The sequence below is a fragment of the Phyllostomus hastatus genome, unplaced genomic scaffold (assembly GCF_019186645.2).
Source record: "Phyllostomus hastatus isolate PE091 unplaced genomic scaffold, TTU_PhHast_1.1 phas_contig_80, whole genome shotgun sequence".
NCBI lineage: Eukaryota > Metazoa > Chordata > Mammalia > Chiroptera > Phyllostomidae > Phyllostomus > Phyllostomus hastatus.
In genome coordinates, this window is record NW_025333960.1 from 10226279 (window position 1) to 10250182 (window position 23904).

The window sequence follows — 23904 nt, forward strand, 5'->3', positions numbered from 1 at the left end:
AGTAAGAAGGTTTAAGAGAACCATGACACCATAATGCCTAAAATACTTTGTCCTAAAATTCTAATTCTGCCTATTCACCTAGCAATATTTACAAAAGAAAATGGCAGGTATTTCAGATAAATCATCTTGGACACAGCAGAATTTAAAATAAACCACATAATCAAAATCACCCCCATATTAGGTGATAGCTAATGCAATGTAAGGCATTGACCATATTAGACCATATGGATAATCTTTATTATCATTTTCAAATGGCACATAATCCAAATGCTTACTTGCCTATAATTATAATACTCTTTTAATATCATGCTTTGAAGGCAGAGCTATTTTATTAATAAGTTGCCTTTTGTATTGCTGAAAGTTCCTGGAAAAAAGATACATTTTTTTAAATGGAACCACTTTGTTTATTTATCATTTTAAAAAATATTTTATTTATTTGTTTTTAGAGAGGGAAGAGAGGGAGAAAGAGAGAGAGAGAAAGAGAGAAACATCAATGTGGGGTTGCTGGGGGCCATGGCCTGCAACCCAGGCATGTGCCCTGACTGGGAATCGAACCTGCACATGCCTGGGTCGCAGCCCATGCTCAATCCACTGAGCTACGTCAGCCAGGGCAAAAAAAAAAAGATACATTTTTAAACAGAAAAATGAAAAGCATCTATAACTCCTATGACAGTGTTAAAGTTATAAAGATTTTGAAAAGTGAGCCAGTGTGACTGCTCTGGGTGCTGGCATTCTTCTCTCTCCAGTGTGCAGACCAAGGTCCTCTTCCCCAGAGCACCCCCTCTCATCTAGCCAACCATGCTAAGCTGAGAGGCTTAGATGTTCTCAACAGGTGTTCTGCACCAGGAAGCTGCACCAGGCTCAGGCTCTACAGCTGTGGTTACAATAACACATCCTCTCTCCACTCATGAATCTGCCAGCTCATTGGAAAAGCAGTCTTAGGCCAGGTCTCCCCAGGAACACTGAAGTGGAGGACTGAGATAATTAGCTCTATAATTCAGGCAAAATATCTTCATTTGCCTGGAATTTCTTTGATTTGCATTAGACTGATTTATGCTGATAATTGCCTCAATATTTTCTTTTGTTCTGCCTATAAAGAAAGGCATAGACAAGTTCATCTGACTTCCCTTTTGTCTTCTTGCTTGTATTCCTCTGATATTCACAGGTTAGGAAATAGCAGTGAACCTACCGGTGGTGGTGTTGGTGGGAGGTGGTAGTGGATAGGGGGATGTGTGCACCAAATAAGAGCTAAGCCTGTACTGGTAAAGCACTTTCTCCTTTTACATCCTCCATGTATGTGAACTAAATTCTGTGATGTCATACCACACACTTCATTGGTGAACCCCTTTTAAGGACAAAAGGAGCCTCTTAATGACTCAAGAGAAACCGTTCAAACAGAGGTGCAGTCTGAGACCTACAGCTTTTTCTCATGTCGATTAGGCACATGCTCTATGTCCACAAACCTTCTTTAAAGCCCAGCTCACAACGTGCTCAGCAAGCCTTCCCATGCTAATCTTACCGTCTCCCCATAGCTTTATTTGCATCAGATGTCACAAACACAGATATCTCACCAGGGCCAGGAAGGTCACATAAGTGAGTGAAGTACACGTAAGACAATAAAGGGCAGTGGAGACTGGAGAAATGGAAGGGGGAGAGAGCCACTCAGCTCCAAAAGACTGATGGCCCATGGGGGTCCCAGACATTGGAAGTTTCAGGAGAAACCAGAAATCCAGATTTTATGTGAACTTTCAAAAGTTCTAAGTGTTGTCAAATAATTCAAATAAAAAAAAATACTATGTGGTCCAAGCACAGCATGTTTGTGAATACTTCTGCTCGCTATTAGTAATGGCAGTTAGAAAATTGTATTGGAATGAAAGGCAGTGGAAATTAACCTATAGTGCACAACTACTGCATGATAGCACCCTATAAATGCTATCTCATTTAACCTTGGTAACCTGATAAGAGCTATTCTTACTTCCTGCTTACAGATGAAGGAACTGAGTCTCAGAGAGTTAGGTAACTTGTCGATATGGTGGAGCTAGAATTGCACCCCAGATCTCTCTGACCTCAAAGTATTCATTCTAGAACAATGTGCTCTATCTCTAGTAAAGTATTTCATTAATTTACATTTCCTTTCAAATTACATATAATTATCACCAAATTGCTTTCAAATATAAATACTCCATATCTAAATAATCCAATATCACTCCAAAATTACATACTAGGTTTTGAGAGGTTAGGATGAATTCACTAGCACCTAGCCAATACTTTATACAAAGCACGTGGTATCCAATATGCTTGTTAATTGAAGTAATTATTGTCATAACAAACCATTAGTAAGGAGAGTTGTTCTATTACCTACTTATCAAATGTACCTTGTCTGGTTGTGAAGGCTTGAAGTTATTGCTTCGGATTTCTGTATGTTCTTATACACAGCCATATGCATTAGTCCATAATTACAGGTGTCTGAGAAAGGATAGATTTGGAATTGGGGCTTGTGAATGACTCTGGATAAATTGAACTTTTTCTCTTTTGATCTGTTTCTCTTAGAGGCTTTCTGTTCCAGAGCTATGAAAAATTTTCATGTGAAAACTTTGAAAATTGTTAAGAAAACTTTGTGAACCTAATGAAATAAAGTATTTTGTGCAGGGAAACTCATAAAATGAAAGCAGTTTTCTTTACAATCTTATCTAAAAACACAAATAAATTTATTTTCCCTTTGATTTTTGCCAAATGGTTTGCCTGAAATATTTTAACCTCAAATCTTCAAACTTGAAGGGCATGAATCTCAAAAGCCCTTAGTAACAATAAGAAAAGTTCCTACTAATATTAAAAATGAATCATAAAGAATCAGAGAGAGAACTTTCAGTTTACAGTCAAGCATGCAAGAATCTTGGAAGTCATCAGTCCATCCTCACAACAAGTAAAAAGCTAAACAAACCAAAAATCAACAATTCTTATGAGAAGATTCATCAGATAATTGAGGTCACAAAACAAACCACTACCATCTAAATTACAGAGACAAACAGGTGGATCCAGAGTATCACAACTCACCACTTCAGAAATTCATGAGCAAAAATCTCTGTGAGAACCAGCAATGGGGTAGGAAACCTAAACAGTACTTGAAAAATTTCTGGAGATTTAGTGTGGACAAGTCTGAGACTTATAAATTCAAGAGGGGATCTCCATACTTTTGTTGGTCTTACTTCTGGGAGCCCTAACAGGAAAGACCAAAGAAAAAAATCCCCTAAAGCTTCTAGCAGAAGTAGGAAAATAATCCATTTTGAAATACAGGTCACCAAAAGATAGATTATGCTAGCAATAATCAAAAGAAATCAGGAGTACCTATATTATTTTCAGATGGAGCAGATGTCAGAACAAGAAAAGTTAGCACGGCAAACAAAGGCATTCCATAACGATAAGGGGGTCATTTCTCCAAGAATACTTAACAATCTTAAACATGTATGTGTACAACAATACAGCATCAAACTATTCAGTATGTGAGGCAAAAGCTGATAGTACTGCAAGGAGAAATAGATGAATCTGGTATAATACCTGGAGACTTCAACACTCCTCTATCAGTAATAGACAGATCCATAAGGCAGAAAAATCAGTAAGAACACAGTTGAACTCAACAACATCATCAATCAATTTGATATAACTGACAACTATGGAACACTTCATCTGACAATACTAGAATACACATTTTTCTCAAGTTTACAGAGAACATTCACAAAGATAGGCCACATTCTGGGCCATAAAACACAGTTTAAAATAAAAATAAGAACAGAAATCATGCAATGTATGCTGTCAGACCGGAATAGAATTAAACTACAAATTAGTAAGAAAAACATAGCAGGAAAACACCACAGTATTTGGAAATTAAACCATGTACTTCTTAACCCATGAGTCAAAAATAAATCTCAAGAGAAATTAAAAAACTTTTAAATTACTGGTACATGAAAATAAAAATATGACTTATTAAAATTTCAGAGATGCAGTAAAAACAGTGCTTAGAGGGAAATTTACAGTATTGAGTGCAAGTTTTAAAAAGGAATACATAACTAAAATGAAGCCCTGGCTGGTGTAGCTCAGTGGATTGAGTGTGGGCTGCCAACCAAAGGGTCACTGGTTTGATTCCCAGTCAGGGCACATGCCTGGGTTGTGGTCCCCATCCCTGGTAATGGGCACATGAAAGGCAACTACATATTGATATTTCTTTCCCTCTCTTTCTCCTTCCCTTCCCCTCTCTCTAAAAATAAATGGATAAAATCTTTTAAAAAAAGGAATACATAACTAAAATGAATAATAATTTCATATTATGTAGCATGGTTCCTCCAACTTTGTTAGTAATCAAAACAGCCTGGTACTGGCATAAAACAGACACAAAGATCAATGGAACAGAACAGAGAGCCCAGAAATAAACCCACACCTTAATATTCAATTAATATTTGAGCAAGGAAGCAAGCACATATAATGGGCTAATGACAGATTATTCAATACATGGTGTTGGAGAAATTGGACAGATACATGCAAAAGAAATGAAACCAGACCATCTTCTTATACCACACACAAGAACACATTCAAAATGGATCAAAAACTTAAACGTTACACCTGAAACCATAAAAATTCTTGAAGAAAACATAGGCAACAAAACCTCAGACATTTCTTACAGCAATATTTTTTTGGATATATTTCCCCAAGCAAAGGAAATAACAGAAAAAATAAACAAATGGGACCACATCAAACTAAAAAGATTTTGCACAGCAAAGGAAACCATGAATAAAATAAAAAGACAACCCACAGAATGAGAGAACATATTTGCGATACATCTGATAAGGGGTTAATATCCAAAATGTATAAAGAACTTAAAAACTCAACACCAAAAAAATGAACAACCAAATTAAAAAAAGGGCAAAAGACCTGAATAGACATTTCTCCAAACAGGACATTCAGATGGCCAATAGACATATAAAAAGGTGCTTGATGTCACTAATTGTCAGGGAAATGCCAATGGAAAGCACAATGAGATACCATCTAATACCTGTCAGAATGGCTATCATCAATAAATAAACAACAAGTGCTGGTGAGGATGTGGAGAAAGGGGAACCCTTTTGCACTGTTGGTAGGAATACAGGCTGGACCAGCCACTGTGGAAAGCAGTATGGAGATACCTCAAAAAAGTAAAAATGGATCTGCCTTTTGATCCAGTGATCCCACTTCTGGGAATATATCCAAAGGAACCCAAAACACTAATTTGAAAGAACATAAGCACCCCTATGTTCACTGTAGTGTTATTTATATCTCCAAGATATGGAAGCAGCTAAGCACCCATCAGTCGATGAGTGGCTAAAACAACTATGGGATATTTACACAATAGAATACTACTCTGCTGTAAAAGAGAAAATTTTACCCTTTGTGACAGTATGGATGGACCTAGAGAACATTGTGCTAAGTGAAATAAGCCAGTCAGAGAAAAAACAAATATATGAAAGACTGAGCAAGAAGTAAAAAGGATGCATGGACATAGACAAATAGTGTGGTGGGAGTTACAAGGGGGCTAAATGATAATGGAAAAAATATAATAAAAATTAAGTTAAAAAATAAAATCAATAATCTAAGTGTCCATCTAACAAAAAAGAGCAAACTAGATCCAAATTATACAGAATAAAAGAAATAAAAACATCAATGAAATTAAAAACAGGAAATCAACAAAGAAAATCAATGAAACCAAAAGCTGGTTCTTTAAAAAGATCAATAAAATTGATAAGCCTCTAGCCAGACTAAGAAAAGAGGGGAGAATACAAACATTACTAAAATCAGATATGGGAGAGAGGATATCACTACAGATCCCCTAGGCATCAAAAGAATAATAAAGAAATGTTATAGTGGAAGTCCTAACCACAACAATCAGACACGAAGAAGAAATAAAAGGCGACTAATGAGAAAGGAAGAAGTAGAACTGTCATTATTTGCAGATGACATGGTACTGTATACAGAGATCCTTAATGATTCCACCAAAAAACTACTAGAAGTGATAAATGAATTCAGCAAAGTAGCAGGAAGGAAAATAAATATCCAGAAATCAGTGGCATTCTTATACAACAATAATGAACTATCAGAAAGGGAAACTAAGAAAGCAATCCCATTCATAATTGCTTCAAAAACAATAAACTATCCAAGAATAAATTTAACTAAGAATGTAAAAGACCTGTACTCAGAAAATTATAAGACACCGAAGAAAGAAACTGAAAAAGATACAAATAAGTGGATGCATATACCATGTTCATGGAGAGGAAGAATTAACATCATTAAAATGTCCATACTACTCAAAGCAATCTACAGATTTAACGCAATTACTCTCAAGATACCAATGACATGCATTTCATAGAACTGCAACAAATATTTCAAAAATTTATATGGAACCACAAGAGACCCCAAATAGCAACAGCTATCTTGAGAAAGAAGAACAAAATTGAAGGAATCATGTTACCTAATATCAAACTATACTGCATGGTCATAGTAATCAAAATAGCATGGTACTGGCATAAAAACAGACATATAGATCAATGGAACAGAATAGAGAGCCTAGAAATAAACCCACACCATTATAGTCAATTAATATTTGACAAAGGAGATAAAAACATACAACAGGGTAAAGATAGTCTCTTCAGTAAATGGCATTGGGAAGATTGGACAGATCTGGATAGTGCAGGAAAAAAAAAAAAAAAAGGACCTAGACTACCTTCTTACACCACACACCAGAATAAACTAAAAAATGTATTAAAGACAAATTAGTCTTGAAAACACATTAATCCTAGAAGAAAAGTTAGGCAGTAAATCTTGGACATTTCTCTTTGCAACATTTTTTCCCTGACATATCTCCTTGGACAAAGGAAATAAAAGATAAATTAAACAAATGGAACAAGGCAGAGATGTCTCCTCTCACTATTTCTTTTCAACATTATACTGAAAGTCTTAGCTAACACAAGAAGACAAGAAAAGGAAATAAAAGGTGTATTGTTTGGGAAGAAAGAAAGAAAATTGTCTTCATAGATGACATGATTACCTATTAGTAAAATATGAAAGAACTGACAAAAAAGCTCCTCAAATTGACAGGTGATTAAAGCAAGGTTGCATAATTAAGAGTGCATAGGAAGGCTAATTTAAAAGTTAATCATTTTCCTATATACAAGCAATGATATGTAGGAGTAGAATTTTAAATAATAAACACAATACCATTTACATTAGTGCCCCAAAAGAACTACTCTGGTATAAATTTAACAAATACAGTGTGGGGCAATAGTAGGTTTACAGTTGTGAGTATGCAAGACAGAGCCTGTTCTTGTATTATTCCTTGCTATTTTCCTTAGGAACAACAGTAAACCTACTTTTGCCCTGCCATGTATATACAGGTCAATGTGAGGAAAATTACAAAACTCTGATGAAGAAAATCAAAGGAGAACTATAATGGAGAGATAATCAGTGTACATGGGTTGGAAGCCAATATTATCAGGATGTTAGTTCTTCCTAACTTGATCTATTGATTCAGTGCAATCTAAGTAAAAACTTCAGTGAGTTACTTTGTGCACATCAACAAACTTACTCTAAAGTTTATATGGAGAGACAAAGGACCCAGACTAGCCAACACAATTTTAATGGAGGAAAATATGGTTGGAGGCTCCATGAAGAACTGTGAATCTGACCACCAGACCTTACACCCTTTATAGAAAATAATTAAAAAAGAATAATATACCTAAATGTAAATCATGTTAAGTAGAAGATAACAAAGAAAAATATCTAGATGACCTGGTATTTGGCAATGACTAATTAGATAAAACATCAGTGCCATAAGTGAAATAATAAGTTATATTTTATTAAAATTTAAAAAATTCTGTTCTGCTTTTGTGAAAGACACAAAATAATGAGACTGTAAGTCACAGACTGAGTAAAAATACTGGCAAAAGACATACTTGATAAAGATTTGCTATCAAAAATATTTAAAAAATCCTTAAAACTCAACAATAAGAAAACAACCTGAATGAAAAATGTTATAGCTTTAAATTTCTAAACTAGAATACAAGTGGGAAAGGAGAGAAATGTGGAATAAATTCAAATTAAAGTATTGTCTTTCGTGTTTATTACACTCTAGTATTTCCCTTATATTTCTTTCCTAGTCTAGAAATTTTTAAAAAGCAGAAGTTGGGATGAGAAAAAGGAAGAAAGCTTTTTGTTAAGTTACCTAAGTGACAGATAGGAATTAGAATGGGTAAAGAAATAATGGTGAAGAAGAAGCTCTTCAGGAATGTGTCGTACAGGAGAGGGAGCTGCAGGACAAATGGCTGTCATTCGAGTGCAGTGTGGCTGGAAGGAAAATGAAGATAACTCCTCTCCTGCTTTTCCCTCTGAAACTAGAGTGGGTGGCAACCGTGTGAAGATCAGAGTAAAAGGGCCTGTTTGCTATGGGTACTGAGCAGATTCAAGGGGAAGGAATCTGAGGGTCAACCTCAGCACGGACCCCAGTCTTGACTCCTAGAATGAATGTGCCTGTTAAGGACTCCCGGTGGCTAACTGGGCTCAAATTTATAGACAGAGTTTAGTAGTCATTGTTAAACTTCTCATGCTTTCTGTGCTTGATGGTGAAGCGGCACTGAGCTAGCTGCATATTGTTCTGTGTTCCTGCCATCTAAGCTGACCCTTACAAAGGAGCTGCTAGGTGGCTTGGCTGGTGTGGCTCAGTTGGCTGGAGTATTGTCCCATAAATTCAAAGGTCAGAGGTTTGATTCTCAGTAAGGGCACATGGCTAGGTTGCAGGTTTTGTCCCCAGTTGGGGTATACACAAGAGGCAATAGATTGATGTTTCTCTCCCTCTTTTTCCCTCCCTCTAAAATCAATAAGCATATCCTCAGGTGAGGATTTTTTTTTTTTTAAAGGAGCTGCTAGTCTCATAAATCAACCAATGGGCTGAAGACTAGCTTGGGCCAATAGGTGTGGTGCAGCTATATCCTCATTTGCATCTTCACCAAGCAATCAGAGCAGCTCCATTCCAACGAATTAGGATGATGCTATTTGGACCAACTGAACTGTGAGGATTTTGAGTCCTCATTTGTATAGACATGGGCCAATCAGGGACTGGGGGACCAGGGACAGGTACTCTTCTCTGTATAAGCCAGCTTCATTTCTGCCTCCATGCAGTGCACTTCTAGTATCCTGTGAAGACTGAGTTTTCCTGGCTGGAGCTGTTAACTCCTGAACTGAGCTGCCTTGCCCCAGCCACTTTAGCTGAGCTGTCTCACAGTTGAGCTGTTCCACAGCCAAGCAGCTCCACAGTTGAGCTGTATCACAATTGAGCTGTTTTCAGCCTAGCTGTTCCACAGCCTAGCTGTTTGACCATTGTACTGTCTCCACTGAAGAAAGTCTGTCCCCACCTCACCACACCCCTAACTGGTTACTCCTGTTGGTGTTGAATTTGCAATGATGATCTTTGATTGACACTAATCACATTCCTGGTTTATCTGCACTCAGGGTTGTAGAATATGGTTCACCACAAAGCATTACTGCCCCCCCCCACCCCTATCAGAGTCCCTGCCACATTGGGTTATGTCAACAAAGGTTGTGTCTGAAAAATGACTTAATTGCACTGAACTAAAGGTCGGTTGTTGATCTCAGAAAAGGTGTCTTCATTTTTAAGTATGTCATTTAAAATTCTGCAGAGAGGGCAACACTTGAGGATTTGTGAATCACTTGTAGACATAAGTATAAAAAGGAAAATGGCTTTCTGGTCTTGGGTTCTAAAATTAAGTGTGTGATAAAGCTTAATTAAAGGACTGGAACAGATGCTGGAACCAGGAAAAGTATTTAATTTTTCTCACAGTAGGGGTAAAATAGATACTGGTTGTGTGGAAGAATTCATACATTATACCACATTGCCAAGATCCAACAGAATAAACCTGAAAGAATAAAGAAGGGGCTGTCACCTTAAAGATGGATCTGTGAGAATTACCAGGTAATGTTTTTTTTTCTTTTTCTTTTTTTTGGTAATGTTGTTTTTAAAGGTGGAATTTTAAAGGAAAAAACTCCCAGTGGTCTGACATTTAATTATTTCAATTCAAAAGAACTAGCACTATGAGTTGATAGAAAAACAATGACAATAATAATTACAAAAACTTATGTAGGCAGATTAGCCAGATACTATGTTCATGAACTCTCTTAATTCTTATGACAGCCCAGTGAGGAAATTACTATTATTTCCCCTGTCTTACAGAGAGAGAAACTGAGGCACAGTGGCATTAAGTTGCCTAAGGCCATGTGGCTAAAGAACTCTTGACATCTGGTGTTATTTCCCTGTGTTGAGATAAAAACATCTCCATGAAATGGTCACTGGCTTAACTGACCAAACTTTGGTTGCTTAAGTCTAGACACTGAAAATAAAGGCTACTCTGCTTTGTTGGCTCGGACTTTAGAGTTGCTGGCAGAGGCAAGAGTATTTTTCTAACATTGCTGGTAACTGTATCACCACTTAAGTAATCAATTCAACTAGCCTCTTACAGACACAGCACTACAGAGCATACTCATTACCTACCCAGCTGCTTTCTGGTTTTCACCGATTAGAAAACATTGACTAGTAAACACGGCATATGTTGATCACAAAGAATACAGTTTCATGTTAAGACATAAGGATTTTGATCTTTGTTGGTGTGATCTTTCTTAGCCACATGATGAGATAAAATGATAGGCTGATGTGGCCACAGGAAGACTGGGAGGAGGGCAACTGAGAGGTGGGGACAGATTTTATTAACATATAACTTCAGGTACAGCTTTATGTTGGTGACCTAGTGGCAAAGGTGCCCTTGAATATGCTTCATTGGTGACCTGGGTCTTTGCAAATGAACACACACCAGGGCAGAAGAAGTAAAGAACCATGTGGACCTCTTAGGCAATTAGCTGTTAGGCCGTCTCTGTACACATGTGCCCTCACATATGACTATGCACATTTCATGTTGAAAAGGCTAAAATAACAGTTATATTATGCAAATTTAATTGAAAAATAGTCTTTCTCAAGCCTAGAATATGAAAATAAGATCTTATTTTTGGGAAAAGGCTGACCTTCCTATAAAACAAGTTGAAACTATCTGTATTAGCACACAGAACCACTTCAACACCATGACATACGTCTTTTGTATAACCTCGATGGTACTTATTATTATTATGAGTTTCAATAAGTAAGGGGGTTGGAATTCTTATGTTATTTATTGCAACAAAGGTCATGGACTCATAGATTAAATGAACATGTGAGAAAAAAATACTTTCAATGTCCTTATATATTAAAACATATTTATTTTTTAAATTAAAATTAAAAATAGAGTCTGCATTTTTCTGAAGGGATCCCAATTATTTAAAGCCTTTTTTTAAAAAATATTTTATTTATTTATTTTTAGGGAGGGAAGGGAGGGAGTAGGAGAGAGAAAGAGAGAGAGAGAGAGAGAGAGAGAGAGAGAGAGAGATCAATGTGCGGTTGCTGGGGGTTATGGCCTGCAACCCAGGAATGTACCCTGGCTGGGAATCGAACCTGGGACACTTTGGTTCCCAGCCCACGCTCAATCCACTGAGCTACGCCAGCCAGGGCTGCATTTAAAGCTTTTTAATAGTACAATGTTAGATGAATTAAAAGGAAACTATTCCTCACTCTTGAATTTCAAAGGGGCTTTTGACTAGAATACCCACGTATGGTTTGAGAACCTCTGTTTATATTCTCAGCCAACAGGTATTGACTGTGCTGGGCAAGTGCTAGCATCTGCAGGACGAGGGCTGGGCCTCAGCCTCTCGTTTGACATGTGCCTTGTCCTAGAACTGTGTCAGGGGTGTAGTAGGCACTTAAATATTTCTATTTTTCCATTATTCTGATTAATCATAACACCCCTATTTCTGGTCACAGAAAATACTCAATGGACATTATTGTGTGAGAGAGACAGACAGACAGTGGCTCTGATGCACATCTACTGATTCTGAAGGTTGCTGAGTCTGTGCTTGGAGGAGAGGCACACTTCTCATGGCTTCATCCCATGGTATAAACTTCTCAATTTGTAGAAAGATTGAAAAAGATCCTGGCCATTGAAAACACATAACCTGTTCATGGGTATAGATATTCTGTCTCTGAATTTTTCTAATGGATGAAGAATTAAAAAAAAAGCCCACATAACTTTTTTTGTGTGTGTGTGTGACTTGAATTTAACATCATTCATGCAACAGCCCTGGAGAAAGCACTTTGGGATCAATCCTGAAATGCAGTTAGTTATATCATGCTCCTTCATTTCCACCCATGTGCTTGGGCACCTTCCCCACTTCCTTGGGTTACCTTTCCTACCAAGGAGAAATTCCTTGTGAGTCCCCCTTTTCCCATTCCCCCCCATTCCACATTTTGCCCATGTGCCCCAAGGGTGGGAGCCATGTCTTACAACATGTTTTAAGCTGCGCTCCTGCAAACACGTGCTGCAGAAAAAAACAAAGAAATGTACACACAGCCTGTTCTCCAAGATCCAGCTGCAGACAGAGCTGTCCCGACAAACACATCTTCCACTCAGGAATAACACACAGCTCACATTAGCTCCTAAGGTAATTTCCCAAACCAGCCAAAGATTTTTAAACACTAAAAAAAGTCAGCAGTAAAAATAATAGATGCAATATCTGTCATCCTTAGTGATATTTTGTTTAGTTTTATTTCTCACATCAGGGCAATATGAACCCAGAGGGACTGGAACCAGAGACTGCAGAAAAAATACAAAATGGATGTAATCCACAACTGAGCAAAATGGGAATAAAGTGACATTAGTGATAGCGGTTTCCCGCTCACAGTCAGCTTATGTTGCTGAATGCCGTGTGTGCACATTATCTTGAAATTTAATGGTTTCAAAAATGTCACTCTGCAGCAAGACTAAATCAGAGGTATACTGTTGATCCTCTATCAGACCATAAATACAAGTGAGAAAGGGAGGGCTTTTTAATGCATGTCATATTGAAGTAATATCTCCAGTTAAAAACTGGACTTTCTCCACCTAATCAAAACCCACTGGTGCAAATACACAGGCAGCACAATAAACCAGAAAACTGCATGTTCTGAATCCTAAGTTAAGCAGTGACATTATCATAAAATCCAGGTGACCCCTTGGATATGTAGAGCTGATTATCCAAAAATCTCATAAACATATAATATGAAAGTTAAAAAAATAATTCTATTCCAAGTTTAAAATATATCTGCTGATTAATTTATTCAGGAACAAATACAATCCATTTCTTTAGGGGCTCTAGCAACCTGCATGGAAACAGCAACCAAAAGAGATCGCTCTCCAAGCACTAGGGTTCTCCCAGGAAGGGATGCCCCTCTGTGCCTGGATGCAGATCTCATTCCCTAGGCAGAATGTCTGCCTGCTAATCTCAGATACTGAGAATATATGTTAGGTTACATGGCAAAGGGAATTAAGGCTACAGATGGAATGGATGCTGCTAATAAACTGATCTTAAAATAGGGAGATTATCCTAAATTATCAGGGTGGTCCAATGTAACCACTGGATATCTTAAATGGTAGAAGTGTAGGTCAGAAAAGGACTCAATCCACCCTTGCTGGCCTTGAAGGTGGAGGAGGGGGCTACATGCCAAAGTTTTAGGGCAGCCTCTAGAAGCTGAAAAAGTGAGAAAACAGATTCTCTACCAGACTCTCCAGAACGCAACGCAGCTCTCCCGACACCTTGATTTGAGCCCAGTGAGTCCTGTGCTGGACTTCAGGGTGTAAGAAAGTAACTTGCGGTATTTTAGTCACTAAACTTATAGAACTTGTTACAGCAGCAATAGGAAACTAATACAACTGCATTTAATCAGTGTCCAGAATTTTAATATTATAGCACTTAACAGGCATTCTTAATGTAATTTGATTGATCTTTCTAAAACAACTATTTATCTATCAACCATTCTCCCCAACAGAGGACTGACCATATTTTCTCATTAATTTATCCTAAATGTTTGTTACTTCATTGTCAAAAACAGCATTTTCTGTGGAAAAATGTAAAAATCACATTTTAAAAGACTTGACCTCTGATTTTGAATTTGTAAGTTTCCCTTTTTTCAGGTAAAGGTATCAAAACAAATGAGATTTATTTTAGTTCTTTGGTACACAGGCAGTAAAAGCATCTAACTTCTTAATAAAAATGTGAAAAGTGAGTAATTTGGCATTTACATGGTATTTATTTACTTGTTATATATGCGTGTGTGAGGGAGGATGATGGTAAACAGAGGGACCTTTTTTTCAAAAATCAAGTGAAATCTCAAAAATATCACCAAAGTTGTACTAAGCAAGTGTATTTAATCGGTGTGTTTTCCCACACACTCACCAACACTTGGGATTAGTCACAGAAATATTCGCCAATCTGCTGGGTGAAAGGTGGCATCTCACACTGTGTTGATTTGTATATACTTGATTATGTGTGAGGTTCAACAGCTTTTTAAATGTTACTTAGCCATACATTGCTATCTTATAAATTGCTTAGGTATATTTTATATCAACTTCTTGAGTTAGATTATTTATCTTGTTGCTGTCTAGATAATTTTTATATTTAGGCCACTGATACTTTGGCATATAAGTATTAGAAACATTTTAAGCTAATCTATAGCTTGTTTTAAAATTCTCTCTATGGTGTCTTTAGGTATACCAAAGTTTATAATTCTGATATGTTCAAATTTATCAGTTATATGTATTAAGATTTTAGGGAGTTGTCTACCTTGAGGCCATAAAAATATTTTCTTATATTGTTTATTATTATATAACAATGGCCTTTCTCTTCCCAGTGACAGAGGCAAAGGGGATGAGTTAGATGCTGGCTTGTCAGAAATGGCAGGAAGATAAGCAGACAATGGCGCTAAACACAGTGGTGAAGATAGTTGGGAAGGTCCAGACGCAGTGGCTGAGCTGGCTCAGCGATGACCCCTTGCAGCTACAATGTGATCTCTACATGCCATTTTCTCCTAAAAGAAACCAGAATTTCTTAGAGAAATGGTTAATTCTAGTCAAGGGGGAGACAGTGCATAAACTGAGCTGAGATAGCCTGTTGTATAAAAAATAGAAGAAATTTTCAGAGTTTTGCTAATTTATCCTGAAATTGTAAAGTACAGAAATAAAAATAAAAATAAAAATAAACCAAATGTTTATCTCTAGGTTCCAATATAAACTGTTTCAGGGTAACTGAACATTTGAGAAGAAAAGGGCATTTACTAAATACAGAAGAATGACGTCACCACTTTGAAACCCCCAATAAAATAACATATCTAGGCTATCATCATCAGTAGCTTAAAAAAGCCATTAAGTGACAGGCTGATGTGGAACATTATAATGGATGGATTGGGTTGGCAAAACGACCACCCACTGATCAGTGTGAGCATTATGTGCTTCCTGACACAAAGTAATAGGGAATACAAAGCATCACCTATGAATTATTCTTACCAAAGTAAGAAACCTAAATTTGATTAAGCTTCCAGTTCTTGTCCTAGTTCATGGGAAATACAGATAATGAAGGACACGGTAAATGACATTATAAGAATGCATCACCCAAGTTCAGAATGTGGGAAATTCTGTAGGATGTTTTACTCAATAAATAAATAAAATGTGGATAGAATTAATTATTCCATATTACGAATGAGGAATCATTTATGAAAGGTTAGGTTGTCACAGAATCAGAACAAAAACCCAGGTTTCCATGACTTTAATTCATTTTTTCCAGGACATTTTGACCAAACACTCTAGCTTGAGAAGCTGATAGGAAGAACTAACTTTCGCATGGGCAAGTTGGTTTTCCACATTCCGATGCAAACTCATGGCAAAATGAATTGAGATGCACATGCCCTATGAAGCCATTGAGAAGGCTATTCCAAATGCGTAGTTCAAAAAGCAACAATAGGGTAGATTTTCAAAATAAAAAATAATACCTTTCTTTTTAATTGAGCATTTCATACTAGAAAGGTTTTCTTTTCTTCATTGACTGTCTTTACCCTTTTCTTGTGATTAAAGAGTCACGTTATTTAATTTTTTATTTATTGATTGATTGTAGAGAGGGAGGGAGGGAGGGAGGAAGAGAGAGGGAGAGAGAGAGAGAGAGATTGATTTGTTGTTCCACTTATTGATGCATTCATTGGTTGATCTGTGTATGTGCCCTGACCAGGGATGGAGCTGCAACCTTCGTGTATCAGGATGATGCTCTAACCAGCTGAGCACCTTGCCAGGGCAAAGAGTCACATGATTTATGTTAAAAGAGAGAAACTGAGTCTGCTCAGCTGATAGGCCTGTGATTCTTAGGAGCAAATAACAGACATGAAAGACATTTCCTACAATGTATGACAGATTTTCAAATTACCTTTCTCAAACTAATTAGCATTTTAGAAGAGTTAGGTTTAGTCATTAAAGAAGCCACCTGCCTATCTGGGAGCTGTCTGGTGAACCGTGCTGGCAAATTTCAGGGGATATGCACCCAGCAGGTACTATATTTTCTTTTGATTTCTGGAGCAAAGAGACAGACACTACTATCCCCCTGCATACCGCCAACTAATTCAAACATAATGACCCATTTGTGTCATGCTATGGTGTCCTTCACTCACATCAAAGAGTTAAGGGGGAACAGACACTGGGTAGAAGGTACGTGAAAGCTCCCCATTTGCTGCATACAGTCATTTCTCAGTATCCAGGGAGGGTTAGTCTCAAGAATGCACACGGATACTGAAATGCCCAGATGCTCAGGCCCCTCATATAAAATGATGTAGTGTTTGCATATAACCTATGCACATCCTTCCATATACTTTAACTCATCTCTAGATTACTTTTAATACCTACTACAATGTGAATACTACAAAAATAGTTGTTACGCTATTTTGTTTAAGAAATAATAATAAGAACAAGATGTACAAACCTGTCTGTACAGGTTTAGTACAGACACAACTAATGTAGATATAACTACACAGTACATGGCAGCAACAGTAACAGTTATTTCCTGAACGTTTTTGATCTAAGGGTGCTCAAAACTGGGATGTGGGTCCCACAGATATCAGAGGACTGTATATACAGAGAAGATGCTTATGGCTTTGTTTAATTTCTAAAAAACTGTCTTTCTCCCCCACATTAAATGGCATGACAGCAGACATATATTGACATTTAACATAAACCACAACCTCTAGATTGTGTGAGGTGTTGCCTTGAGCAGCCTGAACAGTGAAGACTCCTGGGAGGCAAGGGGAACAGCAAAAGCAGGCCCAAATAATCCTCAATCACACGGAGATTTTTTTTCAATTCTGTAACTTTGGATTACTTTGGTGGCTGGGTGAGGGGATGTTCTACCGTGAAGGGTCTGTTCCCTGAATCACAAGGAGAATGCTCAGCACATCATTCCACTAATGACGTTTAGAACAAAAAAAAAATCATGTAAGAAATGTCTAATATGTGAGACTGTCTTATATTAAGATTAATAGAGTTGCAAGTCTTTCATTAAACTATGCATTGGGAAATAGGCTGACTTTCTATCTACCCACTCTAGGCCACTGACTTGAAGCCCACTTAACTTTCTATTCTGACTAGGTACAATAGTCAATTCTTACAATTACTATTATATGGCTATGCATTTCAGAGTTTGTTTATAATTAGTTAACCAACTTTTAGAAAAGCACATAAGGTATGAGCTGCCTATAGGGAAGCCCTGGTGTCTTTCTGTGGAAGGCTTTGGAGGTAAAACTGAAAAGTTTGGATGTAATGCTTAGATAAGAAGAGTTACACTGAGCAGTAAATAATATGATAGGGATTACATTTTAGGAAAACAAATTTTCCATTTTCTCTTATCTCCTTTTACTTCCATCAGCCCCTCCCTCCCTCTCCTCTGTTAGATGAATACTTCTTAGTTCAGGAGTAGGGAGCAGCAAGCAGAGTCCCCCCCCCCCCCCCACCCCAGTCAGCTCTTGCTTTGCATATGAAAGACAAAGAAACTCTCCTAAGTCTTGGTTTGCTATATATATAAAGTGGAGAGCAAATCACCAACTTCGTAGGATGATATGAGGATTAAATGAGATACAGGTAAAGCACACTTCCTGATATTTCATAATGACTCACTAGATAGGAGGGAAAAGTGAGACAGAACCCTTCTCTACTAGCTGAATGTTGCTTTAAACGACAGTGCTGCTTCATATTGGATATTTGGGCATCCATAAAATACGTCTTTTACTCTTTCAGTATTCGTTCTTTCAGCATTTCTTGAGTGCCCTCTGTGAGCCCAGCAACGTGCTAGAAGCTAGGGATCCAGATGAAGATGACACCCTTGCTTCTAAGAAACTCAGAGCTACTAGGATGGATGGGTGTGTAAAAGCAACTACAGCAGTAACAACAGAGTGTGTCATTACACAGGCTCTGTAAAGTACCAGGGAACATAGGCAAATGAGAAACGAAACTCGATTATCATTTGGATAATGCTTTTCTTCTTGTCTGTTTCTATCTTACACCTCTAATTATAGTTTGCAAAATAAACTCTCTCTCAAATCAGCTGGGGGAGGGGGATAAACAGAAGAGAAAGAATTCACGTTCAAGTTAAGCAAATTGCTTCTATTTTTCAAGGGCAATCACTTGACTATTATTTCACCTGATTATTATCACATTGTTCATTGGGATGTTATCTCCTAATGATTTTATGAAGTATTTAATGAGTAAATTGCCCTCACTCCATGGTTCTCACTAATAATTATAAAGGAGATGTGTTTAATAACATCCATCAGCACATAAAGGCTTACATTTAGTCCAAAGTAAAATCAGATATTAAAAAAAAATCAGTGATCTTTGGATAGGTAATTCAAGGGATGCGCAAAGAAAATACTCCTGTTATAAAGTCAATCAACAATTATAGTCATAAGTGTAGGAGGGTGCAGCCAGGAGTCACAGGTGGGCACAGGTAACCAGGTTCTTAGTGATCGGGACAAAGAATTGAACCGAACACCCAGAGTTCATAGAAGAGAACATGGGAGCAGGCCAACTCAAAGCAGAGATTGACCTCATGGGCTGGAGGGACTCGATTCTTATAGGGAGGATCCTTTCTGGCTAGCTTTGTTGGACTTTACTGAGTATATACAAGTAGTTGCATTACTTTAAAGCTACTACGCATGTGGTTTCCCATGATCCTCCCCGATTGGCCACCAGGGAAGAGGGTCCCACAACGCTATGGAATTAATCCCCGTTTCTCCTGGGGTCCCCCCTGTACTAGGTTCACCTTTCCCTAAGCCAGAGAATTATAGCTCTCCATGTTAGAGATTGGTGAAAAAGAAAAGAGTTATTTATTCAAGTTATACAGACTAAAAGTAATGACGTAATGTCTTTGTCAAAATCCCAAAGTCCCTTGAAACACCCACAAACACACACAGTCCTTCCTTCCCGCCTTTGCCCAGTCTGGGGTACTGTATCTCAGGAAAAGAAATAGAAGTCCGTGGCTTAGGCAGCTCTTGGTTTTTCCTAGTAATTTGTGCTCAGCTGGCAGGCTTTCCTTAGTTCCCAGCACCATTGGTTGTGTTGCCAGGATCTCCAGTGCCTTGTGGTGATTCTTCTCATGGCTGCGGGAGGGGGTGGGGGTGGGATGATCCCTCTTTCTGGGAGAGCAACGGCAGCAGCAGCAGCAGCACCAAGAGGTGCTGCTCGGAGCTCGTTGTGTCCTGGCCAGAGCAGGTGGCTGCAAGGCTGGCTGAGCCCGAGTGGTGAGAGCGCAGGAGCAGTGTGCGAGGCCTGGCGGTAGCTGTAGAGGCTTGGCGGTGACCCGGTTCTCCTGAGTCACTTACTGGTGGCCCCTTCTCAGCAGGGATCCGGCTGGGGCTCGGAGCCGGGCGGTAAAGAAGCCATAGGCAGCTGCATCATAGACAGTGTCTGCACGGCTGCAGGAGTCCCCACTCTGCTAAAGCCGCATGGCTCTCTCCTCAGTGGCTGTGGTCCTCCCTGCACTGCCACAGCTGCATGGTTCTCTCTCTTCAGTGACTGCAGTCCTCCCCACTCTGCTAAAGCCGCATGGTTCTCTCTTCAATGGCCACCAAGTCTGGGTTTAAATCCCCGTGCCAATCTTCCTCGGCAGCCCCATTTCTGACTCCTCCCACACTCGGCCTCACGTGTCAGAACTTATATCCTTCCAGCTTTACTGGGCTGCCATCCTGAGTCTGGGCAGGCAAGGCCCCCTGTCATAGAGCCAATCTTCTCTGAGCTCCCACGCAGGCGCTGTAACTTGGGGGACCTGCCCCCCAGTTACATCTTGGTGGGGAAGTTACTTCCATTCCCTGGCTCAGAGCTGGTCACAGCTATGCGAAACAGCTCTCAATGGCCCTGCTCCATGTGTCCCTTCCCCCAACCCACACCTGGAGTGGAGGGTGAGGACATCCTATATATTTTTCTAATATTTCCTGGACACCTTGAGTTCTGAACTCCATTATAAATCCTTCTTTTGGGGACCCTTTGGCTGCACCCTCCTACACAGGGGGCCCCCGAAAGAAGGATTTGTAATGGGGTCCAGAACTCAAGGTGTCCAGGAAATATTAGAAAGATATATAGGATGTCCTCACCCTCCACCATAGGTGTGAGTTGGAGGAAGGGACACATGGAGCAGGGCCACTGAGAGCTGTTTTGCATAGCAACTAATCTTTGCAGCTAACCTCTGGCATGGTCATTTAACACATCTACAACCTTTAACTGGTTGAATAAATATGTTAAATAGCTGTGGCCATGCTCTGAGCCAGGGGGATGGAAGGAACTTCCTCTCAAGATGTAACTGGGAGGCAACTCCCCCTAGTTACAGCACCTGCATGAGAGCTTGGAGATGATTAGCTCCATGTCCCTGCGCAGATTCACGGATGGCAGCCCAGTAAAACTGGAAGGATATTTAAACCCAGACTTGGAGGCCATTGAAGAGAGAACCATGCGGTTTTGGCTGAGTGGAGATTCCTACAGCTATGTAAGGAGAGGAACCATGTGGTTGTGGCAGTGAGGAGAACCACATGCTTTGGCCAGAGTGGTTCCAGCCATGAGAAGAATCACCACGCGGCTTTAGCAAGGAACCACCATGCGGCTTTAGCTGGAGATCCCAAGGGAGGCCTACCAGCTGAGCATGGATTACTGGGAAGAACCGGAAGCTGCCTGAGCCACAGACTTCTATTTATTTTCCTGAGATATGGTACCCTAGACTGGGCAAAAGGGGGAAGGAAGGACTGTGTGTATTTGTGGGTGTTTTAAGGGACTTTGGGATTTTGATGAAGACATTAAGTCATTACTCTTAAGTCTGTATAACTTGAATAAATAATTCCTTTCCTCTTTACCAATCTCTAACATGGAGAGCTATAATTCTCTGGCTTAGGGAAAGATGAACCTAGTACAGGGGGACCCCAGGAGAAACGGAGGTCAATTCAGTAGCATTGTGGGACTCTCTTCCCTGGCGGCCAATCAGGGAAAATCATGGGAGACCACATGTGTAGTAGCTTTAAAGTAATACAACTACTTGTACATGCGTGGTAAAAGACCACCAAAACTAGCCAGGAAGGATCTGCCCTATAACAATAAAGTCCCATGCCCATGGGGTCAATCTCTGCTTGGAGTTGGCTTGCTCCTATGTTCTCTGCTATAAACTCTGGGTGTTTGGTTCAATTCTTTGTCCCGATCACTAAGAACCTGGTTACCTGTGCCCACCTGTGACACAAGTGTTAAAAGAGATACCCAGATGCTTTATTAAGACTTGGCTCTTTTCCCCAGGGTCTCATTAAGAAGAAACTATAGCTTTCCCAACTCAAAATGATAATATGGATTTAGTGGATCCATCCATTACCCATTGTGGTTTTTCCTGATTCTCTCTTGACAATTGCTTCTAGTAAGGCAGGTTGACATGGGAAATGGTCCAGCCTGGCCAAAGAGAGCACTGAGCATAAATTTCTTAGCTTTTCTAAATGAGAGGAAAAAAAAAGAATCATTTTGTGTGTGTGGTGTGTAATGAAAAGCAGTATGCAATATTTTATGATTGCTTTGTGCTACCTAAAGGGATTCTGATAAATGGCTTGCACTATATAATGTCTGCATGTAACAGGGTACAGCCAGGACCCCCCAAAGAGGGGCTTGTAACGGGGTCCAGAACTTGGGATGCCCAGGATATATAAAAATATAAGATATCCCTACCCCCACAAATCTGCACTGGGGGATGGGACACATGGAGAAGGGCCATTGAGTTATTTTGCATATCAACAGTTGGCCAGCTTCACAACTGATATGCAAAAATGGTTATTTTACATATCTATAACAGCTGGCTAGCTTCATAGATACATTTAGTAGCTGAGGCCATACTTTAAGCCAGGGAGATGGGCGTGACTTTAACCCATTCTGTAACTGGGAGACAGTTCCCCCTGGTTATAGGATCTGCTTGAGAGCTTGGAGATGGGTCGCTCCACACCATGGGGCCACGCCTGCCCAGACTTACTATGGCAGCCCAGAAAGGCTGAAAACTGTGGGAATGCTGGCAGGTGTAGCCGATTGTGGAAAGAGTCAGAAATGGGGTTGCAGGGGAAGATTCATGCTGGGATTTAAACCCAGGTGTGGCAGCCATGTGGGTTTGAACCGCATAGTTTTGGGGGTTCAAACCACATGGCTTGGTAAGCAGGAAAGCAAGATGTACCAGCCAGGCAGAGCTTTCTCTTAGTGGTTTGGAGGAACTCAGGAGAGATATTGCAGAAAGGAAAGGGGTGAAAGGACTCTTGCTGGTGGGCCATGAGAAAATGCCATGTGGTTTCAGATTAAGAACTGGAGATTGTGGTGGCGACACAACTGATGGTGCTGGGAACTGCATGAGGCCTGCCAGCCAAGCTGGGATTATTGGGAAGAACCAGGAGCTGAGCCATAGACTTCTATTTTTTTTCCCCTTGAGAAATGGTACCTCTGACTTTCCTGACTGGGCAAAGGGTGGAAGAAAGGACTGTATGTGTTTGTGGGTGTTTTAAGGGACTTTGAGATTTTAAACAGTGATATTCCACCATTACTCTAAATCTGTATGACTTTATTTTTTTCAAAAGATTTTATTTATTTATTTTTAGAGAGGGAAGGGAGGGAGAAGGAGAGAGAGAGAAAGAAACATCAATGTGTGGTTGCTGGGGTTCATGGCCTGCAACCCAGGCATGTACCCTGACTGGGAATTGAACCTGCGACACTTTGGTTCACAGCCCGTGCTCAATCCACTGAGCTACGCCAGCCAGTAAATCTGTATAACTTAAATAAATAGTTCCTTTTCTTTTTACCAAACTCTGACATTGAGAGCCACAATACCTAAGGGTGATGGGCAAGGCAAACCCAGTACAGAGGGACCCCGGGAGAGGGGTGTCCATTTGGTAACAGTATTTTGTCTCCACCATGGGCCCGTTCTGTAACACGCATGCTCCTCAAAAAAGCAACTTGGTATGCATATTTGAAGGACATAAGTTCTGAACCACTAGAAATACTTGAAAGTTACAAAAATCATCACTCACAATTTCTACATTGTCTTGGTCTTGTTTTTCCCTGCCTCTCTAAAGTTTAATCTCCTGCTTCTATTTTTTTTTTAATATTTATTTTTTAAAGACTTTTATTTATTTACTTTTAAAGAGAGGGGAAGGGAGGGACAAAGAGAGGGAGAGGAATATCAATGTGTGGTTGCCTCTCACATGCCCCCTACGGAGGATGTGGCCTGCAATTCAGGCCTTGCCCTGACTAGGAATCAATCCAGCGACCCTGTGGTTTGTAGGCTGGTACTCAATCCATTCAGCCACACCAGCCAGGGCTCCCGCTTTTTCTTTAATTCTCAATATTTCTTTAATAATTTCATACTAAATTTAGCAGTTCTATTTGATAATAATCT

General features: G+C 39.4%; 1 protein-coding gene across 3 annotated transcripts in view; it reads right to left on the bottom strand.

Annotated features, from left to right (window-relative positions):
* Positions 1–23904, bottom strand: part of PTPRM (protein tyrosine phosphatase receptor type M) — an 811120-nt gene that overhangs the window by 151637 nt on the left and 635579 nt on the right. The gene's annotated exons all lie outside the window — the stretch shown is intronic.